The sequence below is a fragment of the Amblyomma maculatum genome, chromosome 1 (assembly GCF_055883805.1).
Source record: "Amblyomma maculatum isolate TAMU_Amacu chromosome 1, ASM5588380v1, whole genome shotgun sequence".
NCBI lineage: Eukaryota > Metazoa > Arthropoda > Arachnida > Ixodida > Ixodidae > Amblyomma > Amblyomma maculatum.
This window is the reverse complement of record NC_139344.1, coordinates 493,380,210-493,391,668: the sequence shown is the minus strand read 5'-3', so window position 1 is coordinate 493,391,668 and position 11,459 is coordinate 493,380,210. Positions and strand designations below refer to the sequence as shown.

At 48.0% G+C, this 11,459-nt stretch overlaps 1 pseudogene; it reads left to right on the top strand.

The window, feature by feature from the left end:
• The first annotated feature begins 8,381 nt into the window (after positions 1-8,381).
• Positions 8,382-10,156, top strand: LOC146210263 (uncharacterized; annotated as a pseudogene).
• Positions 10,157-11,459: the final 1,303 nt, after the last annotated feature.

Here is an 11,459-nt window from a genome sequence, read left to right as displayed (position 1 = left end):
CAGGTACAAAAAAGGCTCGTTTTTCCAGCGCGAGCGGGTTAGGTGTGTTTGCAAGCAGAAATGGGCCCTCTGCGTGGCGGCATCTTTAGATGGCCGCTGGGCAGAAAAAAGGCCTGAACGAAAGCCTAAGGCAATTTCCAAGCATGCATCGAGCCAAAGACTCCAGTTCGCAGAATATGGGCGCAAAGAAAATGGGGCAGAGCGAGAGTTGGACTGCGAGAAAGAAAAAAATTTTTTTTTTCTTCTGCGCCGAGAGCGAGTCAAAGACCCTGGCTCGCAGAAAATTTGCAGACGCCGGAGACCCGGCAAACTCATTGCGGTGGTGGAATATGCGGCCGAGGGCCGCATATTCAGCTAAGAGCGAGTGCTCGCCCTCTACAGAGGCCCATATGGGAGCTCGACTCGAATTGTCTGACAGTCAAATCCTACACTGCCCACGCCGGGTTGGCGCAGTGGTTACGGCGCTCGACTACTGTTCCCAAGGACGCGGGATCGAATCCCGGCCTCGGCGGCAGCTTTTCGATGGAGGCGAAAAGCAAGGCTCCCGTGTGCTGTGCGATGTCGGTGCACGTTAAAGAACCCCAGGTGGTCGAAATTTCCGGAGGCCTCCACTACGGCGTCTCTCATAGCCTGAGTCGCTTTGGGACGTTAAACCCCACAAACCAAACCAAACATTCCCCTCCAACTTCCCATAACCCTATCCTAATTCCTATTTCCGATTGCCCTTCAACCCATCCCTTCCGCTACTTCCCAGGGGAGATACGTGGGGTCTCCTCGGGCCCGCTTCCTCCTGGTATCGAGGCACCCTAGCTTCCTCGTCTGTGGGTCGCTTTAGTAGCGCCTCCCCCTTTTATGTAATAACTTCCAAACAAAAATTTTTGTTGCATTGACCTATTCATTTATTTTTCGAATTGCGGAACTTTCTCTCCTCGCGATACATTAGTGGTGCGGGGAGTCTACTTCAATTAGACTCAACTACACTCTGTCCCTACTACTAGGTGGCGCCACCGTCTTTTCGGCCTCGGACGCAAGGGAGCAGAGCTGCGTCGTTTTTTCAACTTTCAAGCATCAAAACGAGTGGCCAAATTTCCTTTTATACTCCAGGTCTATAGACATTTTCTTTTCCTTCTTCCTGGGGGGCACTACGAGCGGCTGAGGCAAGCGGACGTGTCTCACATCGCCTCCGCGGTTTTTCGATGCTTTCTGCGGATTTAAGTCTGCGTCTTCAGAAACATTTGCGGGGACCGACGCCGGAAGTCTGCAGGACTACCGGGATAACAAATCCATGGCAAGTGAACTGACTTTTTGTGCTCACATCATGATCTTCAGTTCGCCAGCTTGACGACCAAGCTAAGCCTAACGTCGACCCCGGCCGCCGACGCCCGTAGGGTGCCGGCGAGGCAAGTCACCGGCCTCTTGTGGCCCAGGACTGCGCTCGGAGGCCGACATGGAAGTTACCGTTGAAGGTGAGACGCTATCTCCGGAGGACTTTTCCATCCAAGCGGGATGGTTCACGATTGATAAGTCGAAACGCAGCGCTCGTAAGAGCGACAGCCTGAGGCAGGGGGAAACCAGGATGGCGTTCCGAACGAAGGAAGACGGCAAGGGGCCGCCAACTCAGTTAAGACGGAGGGCAGGAAGATGGCAATGCGTTCGGTGGAAACGCAGCACGTTCGTCCTCCCCCCGGACTACATAAAGTCGTCATTAGACCGAAAGGAGGACTTCGAACGCTCTCAGCATGCAAAACTGAGACGGTCTCCGACATCGTGAAGTCGGCAGCAGGTATTGCGGTGGCTGACGCAAGAGATGATATCGTCCTTCTGAATCAGAAGCAAAACACCATTCTAGTAGGCACAGACAGCTCTGAACGGGTGCGGAAGTATATGAATATTGGGCATCTCACTTTAGGGACGGAAAAACTTGAAACGTTTGCATATCTTGTGACGCCGGATGGACACGGCAAAGGAGTCATTCACGAAGTTCCGCTGACTCACACGATTGAACGGGTGCGTGAGAACCTGACCAGCAAGTACAACCCTGAGATTGTCGGGGTTAGAAGATGAGGAAAAGACTCCGGCTCTATTCTGCTGCTCTTCGCAGATGAAAAGGTGCCATATTGGATCTATTACGCGAGCACCCCCTTTCGGTGGTGTCTATTATATATAAGAAAAAATACGAAGTGTGTTTCAAGTGTGGCCAGCTCGGACATCGCGCCGATGTCTACCCGAACGCAGGCGTGGTCAAATGTCGAGGATGTGGCATGGACAACCCAACGCCAGACCACTCGTGTGAACTTAAGTGTGCTCTTTGTGACAAGGGACATGAACTGGAACACAAAAAGTGCCGTGAGATGTATAGGATTCCTTACATACTCAAAAAACGCCAGTGGTAGAAGAAGACCCAAGACAAGACGGCAAATTCATCAGAGAATACATCAAACCGGCGAAGCCGACCTAGGACCAAGGAGGACGAGGGCTATCGCGGCCGCTCGGTCTCCTTCTCTCGTCTCGGGTCACGGGGCCACTCCAGCTCTAGGGGCCGTTCAGGATCCAAGACCCACTCTGGTTCCAGGACCGGGTCCCAGTCCAGGGGCCGCTTGAGCTCCCGAGGGCGATCACCGTCTGTGTCTTCAGCGAAGAACAAGACAGCAGCTGACCATAATGAGGTGAGCTGGGTAGGTAGATCCTCCCAAAATAATTTGGATAAGGGGGCAGATGAGCTCCTCCAATCGAGAGATGGTTGAGACCCTTACTGACACCGTAAGTCAACTTACTAAAAAAAAACAGAACAATTAGAGAAGGAAAATTCAGAACTCCGGAAGATGGGGCAAACACGGCTTACTCAACAACCAAAGATAACGCATGCACTGGTGGAGGCGGCGGCCGGTGTCAGTGATGCCTCGGTGGCGTCACCATCGCTTCTCCCACCTACAAAAAAAGAGGACGTGTAATAACACGCTCGCAGAGGTATGCAGGAGGCTAGAGGACAAAGTTGACGCCCAGGTTCAGGCCTCAGATAACAAAATTCAGGCACAAATTCAGTCCATTTTTAACGTTGTTCAGGAAATCACTACAGAAACCAAAAGGCTAGGAAACGAGCTGTTAGCTATGAATGCGTGGCGGCAGGCCGTAGAGAATCAGACACACGCTATTACGATAACCCTTCAACAACTTCAAAATGGCCAGGCAACATAAGGACAATAGATATACGCTCTGGCAGTGGAACTGTCGGGGATACCACCGGAAGCGAGCAGTTCTTCAACAACTCCTCATTGGTAAAGACTGCCCGGATGTGATCGCTCTTCAGGAAACTGGGGGGATTGCAAAATTATCAGGCTATCAATCTTTTAATACCTCTGGCGAGAAGGCGGGAGTTACCACCCTCGTCAAAAGGAACAACGGCTATTGCGCATGACACGGGGATCAGTCACGTAGAGCACGTTCTTCTAGAACTCATTCCGAATAATAAAATTAAGACCAGCCTATTTGTGCTGAATATATACAGCAGAATATATACAGCAGAATATATACACCCATAAAGAAAGGTGTTAGGCAAGGAGACACAATCTCCCCAGTACTATTCACAGCTTGTTTAGAGGAAGTATTCAGAGACTTGGAATGGGAGAAGTTAGGGATAAGGCTAGATGGAGAATACCTCAGTAATCTGCGATTTGCTGATGACATTGCCTTGCTAAGCAACTCGGGAGATGAACTGCAAATAATGATTGATGACCTAGACAGGAAAAGTAGAAAGGTGGGCTTGAAAATCAATATGCAGAAGACTAAGGTAATGTTCAACAGCCTCGGGAAGGAACAGGAGTTTACATTAGGTAGCGAAATACTGGAAGTAGTAGGCGAATACATCTACTTAGGACAGGTAGTAACCGCAGATCCGGACCATGAAAAGGAAATAACAAGAAGAATAAGATTGGGATGGAGCGCATTTGGCAAGCACTCGCAGATTATGACTAGCAGCTTACCGGTATCGCTCAAGAGGAAAGTATACAACAGTTGCATCTTGCCTGTACTCACCTATGGGGCTGAAACGTGGAGGCTAACCAAGAGAGTTCTACTTAAGTTGAGGACAACCCAGAGGGCTATGGAACGAAAAATGGTAGGGGTAACATTAAGAGATAGAAAGCGTGCAGAGTGGGTCAAAGAAATAACTCAAGTTAACGACATTCTAGTGGAAATTAAGAAGAAGAAATGGACATGGGCAGGACATGTAGTGCGAAGAGAGGATAACCGATGGTCGCTGAGGGTAACAAACTGGATTCCAAGGGAAGGAAAGCGTAGCAGGGGGCGGCAGAAAGTTAGGTGGGCGGATGAGATTAAGAAGTTCGCAGGGGTCAAGTGGATGCAGCTAGCACAGAACCGGGTTAAGTGGAGAGATATGGGAGAGGCCTTCGCCCTGCAGTGGGTATAATCAGGCTGATGATGATGATGATGATATACAGCAGTCCAAAACAAAGAAAGACTCGCTTCGGGTCGCTTCTTCAAAAAACTCTACGCATTGCTAACAAACAAGCGGTGGTGGCAATGGGGGACTTCAACGCCCATCATGCTGCTTGGGGGTACCAGAGAGAATGTGTCAAGGGTAGAGAGCTCTGGCTCGATATGCAACAAGGGGCCTTCACCCTACTTACGGACCCTCAGTCTCCCACTAGAACGGAAAATAGCGTCAGTACGGACACATCTCCGGACATCACCCTTGTTAAGAACGTCGGCAGCGCAAACTGGGTTAACACTCAAGAAATCACTTTATTTTGGAAACGGTAATTACTGCTGGGCCCTATAAACGCCCTGGCCGACATCACTCACTCGTCGAGTGGGACGCCTTCCGAAAAATCCGGGAACAGAGTGCTAACACCACAGAAATTGATGACATTGAGGAGTGGATAAGGCAGCTCCAATTGGACGCTCGTAAAGCGACCAAGACTGTGGCGGAAGACTCAGGCCTAGAAACAATGGACACCCGCCTCCTCCATATGTGGCAAGCCAAAACCAGTATGGAAAAGCGACTTAAAAGTCAAAAGTGGAATCGTAACCTTCGCAGAAGGATAGCAAGGCACAACAAAGAGATAGAGGAATATGCGCTCAAACTTTCTAGGCAAAACTGGGAATCGCTATGCGACAAAATGGACGGGAATATAAGTCTGGCCCACACATGAAGTTTACTCAGATACCTACTAGACCCTGACGGATGTAAAACGGCCCAGAGGCAAAACCTCCAAAAGATCCAGCATAAACATGAGGGCACAGAGCAAGAGCTGCTCGATGAGATTCGATTACATAGGGGACAAGGTCAGTTGTTGGGAGAGTTGGTGACGATGTTCCATATCTACAGCGCGATAAACGGGACAAGAGAACACAATAACGACAAACACAGCGCTGTGTTTGTCGTTATTGTGTTCTCTTGTCCCGTTTATCGCGCTGTAGATATGGAACATAGGGGACACCGAGAAGGTACCTCTGCATGGTTACTGTGGGATACCCAACGATCGCTTGGACGAACCCATTACTGATTTCGAAGTGCGAGCAGAGCTCGCTAGATTAAATACTAATTCAGCGCCCGGGCCGGATGGGGTAAGCAACAAATTGCTCAGAAATCTCGACAACAACTCTATAACAGCACTTACTGCCTACATGCAGAAATGTTGGGAGGCGCGTGAGATTCCTAAGCAGTGGAAGTCGGCTAAGGTGGTACTTATTCCTAAACCGGGGAAACCTCTGTCGATCGAGAATCTAAGGCCTATATCCCTAACCTCCTGTGCAGGGAAATTGATGGAGCATGTAGTGCAGACACGTCTCAACAGCTACATGGAAGACCACCATCTTTATCCTATCTCCATGGTGGGATTCAGGTCTCATCCCTCAATGCAGGACGTGATGCTGCAACTAAAACATAAAATTCTGGACTCACAAACGCGGGACACGAAGGTCATCTTGGGTCTTGACCGGGCGAAGGCTTTCGATAACGTCAAGCACAAGGCGATCCTGGATAATCTCAGCCTCCTGGGAGTAGGCCCGAAAACCTACAACTATGTTAAAGTTTTCTTTTTACGACAGAGTGGCCCAAATTAACTTCAGGGAAAGTAAATCAGACTACATAGAGCTAGGTAGCAAGGGGACCCCGCAGGGATCCATACTGTCCCCGCTTCTATTCAACGTGGCCATGATCGGGCTTCCTAGCAAACTAGCAACGATTGAAGGTCTCAGTCATTGTATGTATGCGGATGACATAACTATGTGGATTGGCAAAGGAACCGACGGTCAAATAGAGGAGACTCTCCAAATGGCCATAGGAGAAGTTGAAAAGTACGTAAATGATAGGGGACTTAGGTGCTCCCCGCAAAAATCGGAAATGCTTTTTTACCAACCAAAGAGGAAATCACGGTCGGATCCCCCGCTGATATCTCTTAAGGCTCAGGGACTTGATATCCCGACGGTGGACAGGATTAGAGTCTTAGGGCTGTACATTCAAAACAACGGTTTCAATGGAGAAACAATAAAAAAGTTTGAGATATGCGCGCAACAGACTATGCGGCTCATCCGCAGAATCGCAAATAGGTGCTATGGCATGAAAGAAACGAATTTAATCAGATTAGTTCAAGCCTTTGTAATAAGTAAGATTGCTTACGTAGCTCCTTTCCTTAATCTGAAGGCAGTGGAGAAGTCCAAGCTGGAAGGGATCATTCGCAGAAGTGTCAAGCAGGCGCTGGGTTTACCAGTTCGGACCCCCACCGCAAAACTTTTAGAACTAGGTCTTCACAACACACTGGATGAAATTGTGGAAAGCGTGACAATCTCTCAGTACGAAAGGCTGTCGGGAAGCATTACAGGCAGGAAAATTCTAGCGAAACTAGGAATACATTACGAGAGTCAGCGAGGTCCGAAAGTGGACATGCTTAAGAACGTGCGCGATAGGCTGATGATCCCACCACTACCGAAAAACATGCATCCCGTCCACCACAAAGATCGCAGAGAGAAACGGGCTGAAGCCCTCGGCAAATGTTTTAAAAACTATCTGATAGAAGACGTGGCCTACGTGGAATTCAGCTAATTGCGGGAAGGGGAGAATAATGATAGCGGTAGCTAGCGCCGAGACATATCTCCGAGCCGGCGCCTCGATCACGACGGGCAGTCCCGAAATTGCAGAAGAAGCCGCCATCGCCCTTGCAATAGTGGGCACGGATGCGTCAACGATAGTTAGTGACTCAAAGGTAGCAGTGATGAACTTTGCCAAGGGCAGGGTCTCCCCTCTGACGAACAGAATCCTGCGGACTGCAAGGGACGACCGCAAAATTCGCATAGTCTGGACACCTGCACACGCATCCCTGGCTGGAAATGAAGCAGCTCACGAACTGGCTCGAGGTCTTGCTTTCCGAGTCAGTGGCCATACCGAGCGCTTCGCAGACAGGGATCGTCTTGTGTGTTGCAGAGAGATCACACATTATAGGCTTAATCGAATGAAGTTCCCCGCCGCTGATAAATCATTGACAGAGTCAGGCCACCTCTTGGCGCCGTCTCCAAACTTATACGTTTCCGAACCCGGTTATGTGTAGTCGTTATTATCCGGGACAATATTCAAACGAGTGTAAGCAATGTAAGGCCAAAGCGGACCTCAACCATATTCTCTGGAAATGCCCCTTTTGCCCCCCTGGAGGGACAAAAAATAGTCACTTGAACAATGGAAGGCTCTCCTACTCAGCTCCGATCCGGAGACTCAAACAAAAGTCGTCCAACTGGCCGAAGACGCCGCCAGGAGCCAAGACCTTCTGGCCGTCGTTTAGGCGAGGGGCCTATATGCCCTTCAGACTGTTTGCAATAAACGTTTTACAACCAAAAAAATCCAGGTCTATAAACACTACACGCATTTTTTGACGCAAACCGCATCAAAATCGAACCAGTCTTGGCTGAGAAAAGTCCTTTATTTACATTCACATGGGAGGCTTAAGCCTATTTGCAATTCGGCATTGACTCATATTCCAAGAACTGGGCCATCGAGTGAACAAAAAATACTACCAGAAGATTCCTAAGACATTAGCGAAGCGTAAACAACAAAAAGAAATCACCGGAATAGCCCAATTGTAAAATTACAAGCCTTCGAACACCTTGGGCTGCAGCGGCTTCCCTGACCATGGGCGCGGCCTTCTTGCTGTAAGAGCAAATTCTGGCAAAAACGGCAATAACTTGGAATCTACCCATCCGATTTTCTAGTTCAACCACTCATTTTGAAAAGGAAAATATGGAGAACCCTGCTGCAGAGTTTTTGTGTGCATAGGATTTTTCGTGGTTGAGAAACGAAGCCAGTGACGCAAAACCCAAGGTTTTCCATGTACGGGGTTGCCAGACCAGCAGTAGATTCCACTAAAGTTGAATTTTGAAAGAAAACGCTTAAACTTCAGTCGCGAGTTCAGCGCCCATCGTGTTTGTTCTTCACCGCCGTCCACGTCTGTAGCGCTGTTTTTCCATCATGATACCAATATCAAGAGGAAAAGGACCAAGAAAGGACATCAAACAATGAACAACGAAAAAAAGAAAAAACAAGAGAGAACCAACAGCACACAAAAGCCTCAAACGAAGAGGACAGTGAGGGTCAGAACAACCAACAATGGAGGTCTGGAGAAGAGGAATGGCACTCAGTAAAAGACGATCAGCCAGTGAATCAGGAAAAGTTCCATGAGCCTCCCAGCAAACCACCAAATCGAGCCGAAACTCCTAGGAAGAGCAACGCAAGCGTCGCAAGCGGCACAAGCGACAAAGTACCTCATGGAGAGAAGATATAAAGACCATTACCAAAAAAATGGCAAAGAGCAACCAGTGCATCATGAGAGCCCTCTGTAAGATCTCAGTCATTTGGAGGGAGATGAGACAACGGCAAACCTGCTCAACGCCACCGTGACAGAAGTGTCAAAACTAAAGTCGATGTTACTTGAAGCAACGCATGAAAATCAGTTTCCAAACGGGCAGATTGAGGGGCTGCAAAGACCAACTCCCCCTCAGAGTTATGTAGAGGCCACACAAAAACCTGTGGAAAAACCAGGAATGAAAAGGCAAATGCAAGAAACAACTGCAGTCATCGTCACATCAAAAACCTTGACGAGAAAAAAAGTCATGGACGTCCTAAAGAAAGAAATCGACCCAACTGAACTGAAGATAAAGGATACCACGTTGAGGCCGGGCAAAGGAGTGGTTACCACGTCAACGGACGCAGATTCCCTCGACCGGTTGAAAAACTACGTCGAAGAAAAGGAAAAGCTGAAGAACTTGGACATAAAGAAGCCCAAGGGACGTCGCCTTGAGCTGCAACTAGTTGGCATCGACGAAGGCATACCGCAGGAAGAAGTGGTAAACAAGATCATCTTCCAGAACGACCTCAAATGCAGCCCTGAGGACATCGGACTGAAAGAACAGTAACACGTTCGCAAGGGCACCACGGTCATTCTAGCGGTCAATAAGAATGGATACCAAGAACTTCGAGACAGGCGGACACTGAATCTTGGCTGGGTAAGAACCTCTTCACTGAGCAAGAGGTATTGTCTGTTCTTAAATCCATTTCTAAAAGCTCTGCTCCGGGCCCCGATGGCATCTCTTTTTCAGAAATTTCTAAAATCCCCATCCTGATCTTAACTGCAATCCTTAATAACTGGTTCTCCTTTGGGGTTCTCTCGTTGGAACTTGAGTCGTACTGTGCTCATCCCTAAATGCCCTCGACCCCGAGGTGCTTCAGACTTACACCCTATTTCTATCTCCCCAGCATTCTATCGAATCTTTTCTAAACTTCTTCTCGCACGTCTCGAATCACCTAACACATTCAACTCCTTTCAATCAGGTTTTTCGGAGGACCGCTCTACTTCCACCAACCTTTTGCTTCTTCAGGCATTTATGAAACACCTTAAGAAGTCAAAACGGCCATTTTTTCCAGTAAGCCTAGATCTCCGCAAGGCTTTTGATTCCGTTTGCCATGATGCCATCATTTCAGCTCTTGCATCCAAGCAAGTCTTCTTTAAAATCCAGCTACTATTACTTGAAATGTACACTAATTGTACGACTAAGTTCTGGAGTTCAGCCCGTACGGATAATGCCAAAGTTCCTTTAAAAAGAGGCATCAGCAAGGAGACCCCCTTTCCCTTTTTTTGTTAAATCTTGTTATCGACCCTTTACTCCAACAACTAAACTCCATTCCAGCCGGAGTGCACCTGGACGACACTTCTTTGCCAGCTCTAGCATTTGCCGATGATCTGCTTTTGAATTCCAACAGCCTTGAAGGCCTCAAGGCACTCATCAGCCATACCTCTGATTATCTTTCCAATGTCAACTTAAAAATCAATCCAACAAAAACACAATACTTTGGTTGGCGAGTGGATCACCAAAAGAAATGATTTAATTACAATCTTCCAGATATTTCTATTAACGACTATGTAACCCATAGTAACGAAATAAATCAACCAGTAAAGTATTTGGGCCTATCTTTGACAATAAGTGTCCATTAGTTGAGTCAGAGAAGGCCCGTGCATTGCTGGATCTTGTTTCCAAAGCCTCACTGAAACTGGTTTTACCCGCATTTCTATATGGTTGTTCTAACACCTTACTAGTGAAACAGGAAGCTTGTCGCCTTGACAAGCTTATTTGCCTTAAGGTTAAGCGCACTTTACACCTTCCACTCGGCTTTCCTAACTCCCACGTCTGGTTACCTACCAAATGTGGTGGTTTAGGTTTCATCTGTCTTGAGAAAACATCACAATCCGTTCAACTTAAATCCCTCAATAGAATGCTTCGCCTGAACGAACCCTTTGTTTTCAGATTGTTTGATCTTGAGCTGGAATCCCATTATCGCCACCTAAATGAGTTATTTGACATTCCAGATGGCACCACTAGTGCTAAGTCATTTGAAGCTGCACTAAAGCGGGGTGGCGATAAATGGTGGAACAATTATAGTACTCGATATGAAAATAAAGTTCTGTTCGCCCACCAGCAGCAAGCCCAGGCAAACACCTGGCTTGGGTACAACTCGAAACTCTTGTGCGATGGAGATAGAATTGGAGCTCTTCGCCTCAGAACGAATCTGTATCCAACCTGGTCTTTAACCAATAAACAAAGTTCCGATCCCACTGCTCAACTCTGCCGTAGGTGTGGCCTTCGCCAAGAAACAGCCTTCCATATCTTGCAGGAATGCGAGTCAATTGACCTCCCCCATAAAGAACGCCACAACTACATCGCCAAGCAAATCGCTTGGCTGACCAAAGAGAAGCTCCCGAATGCAACAGTCCGAGAAGAGCCAGTCTTCACCACCAGCTCAGGCACCCGCCTTAAACCGGATCTCGTTGTTGAAATGCCCCATGAAACCCTCATTGTCGATGTCGCTGTGGCATGGGATGCCAATGAGGGCGTCCTTACCAGCAAATGTAGAGACAAAATAAAGAAATATTCGACTCTATGTTCTAAATTTACAACTG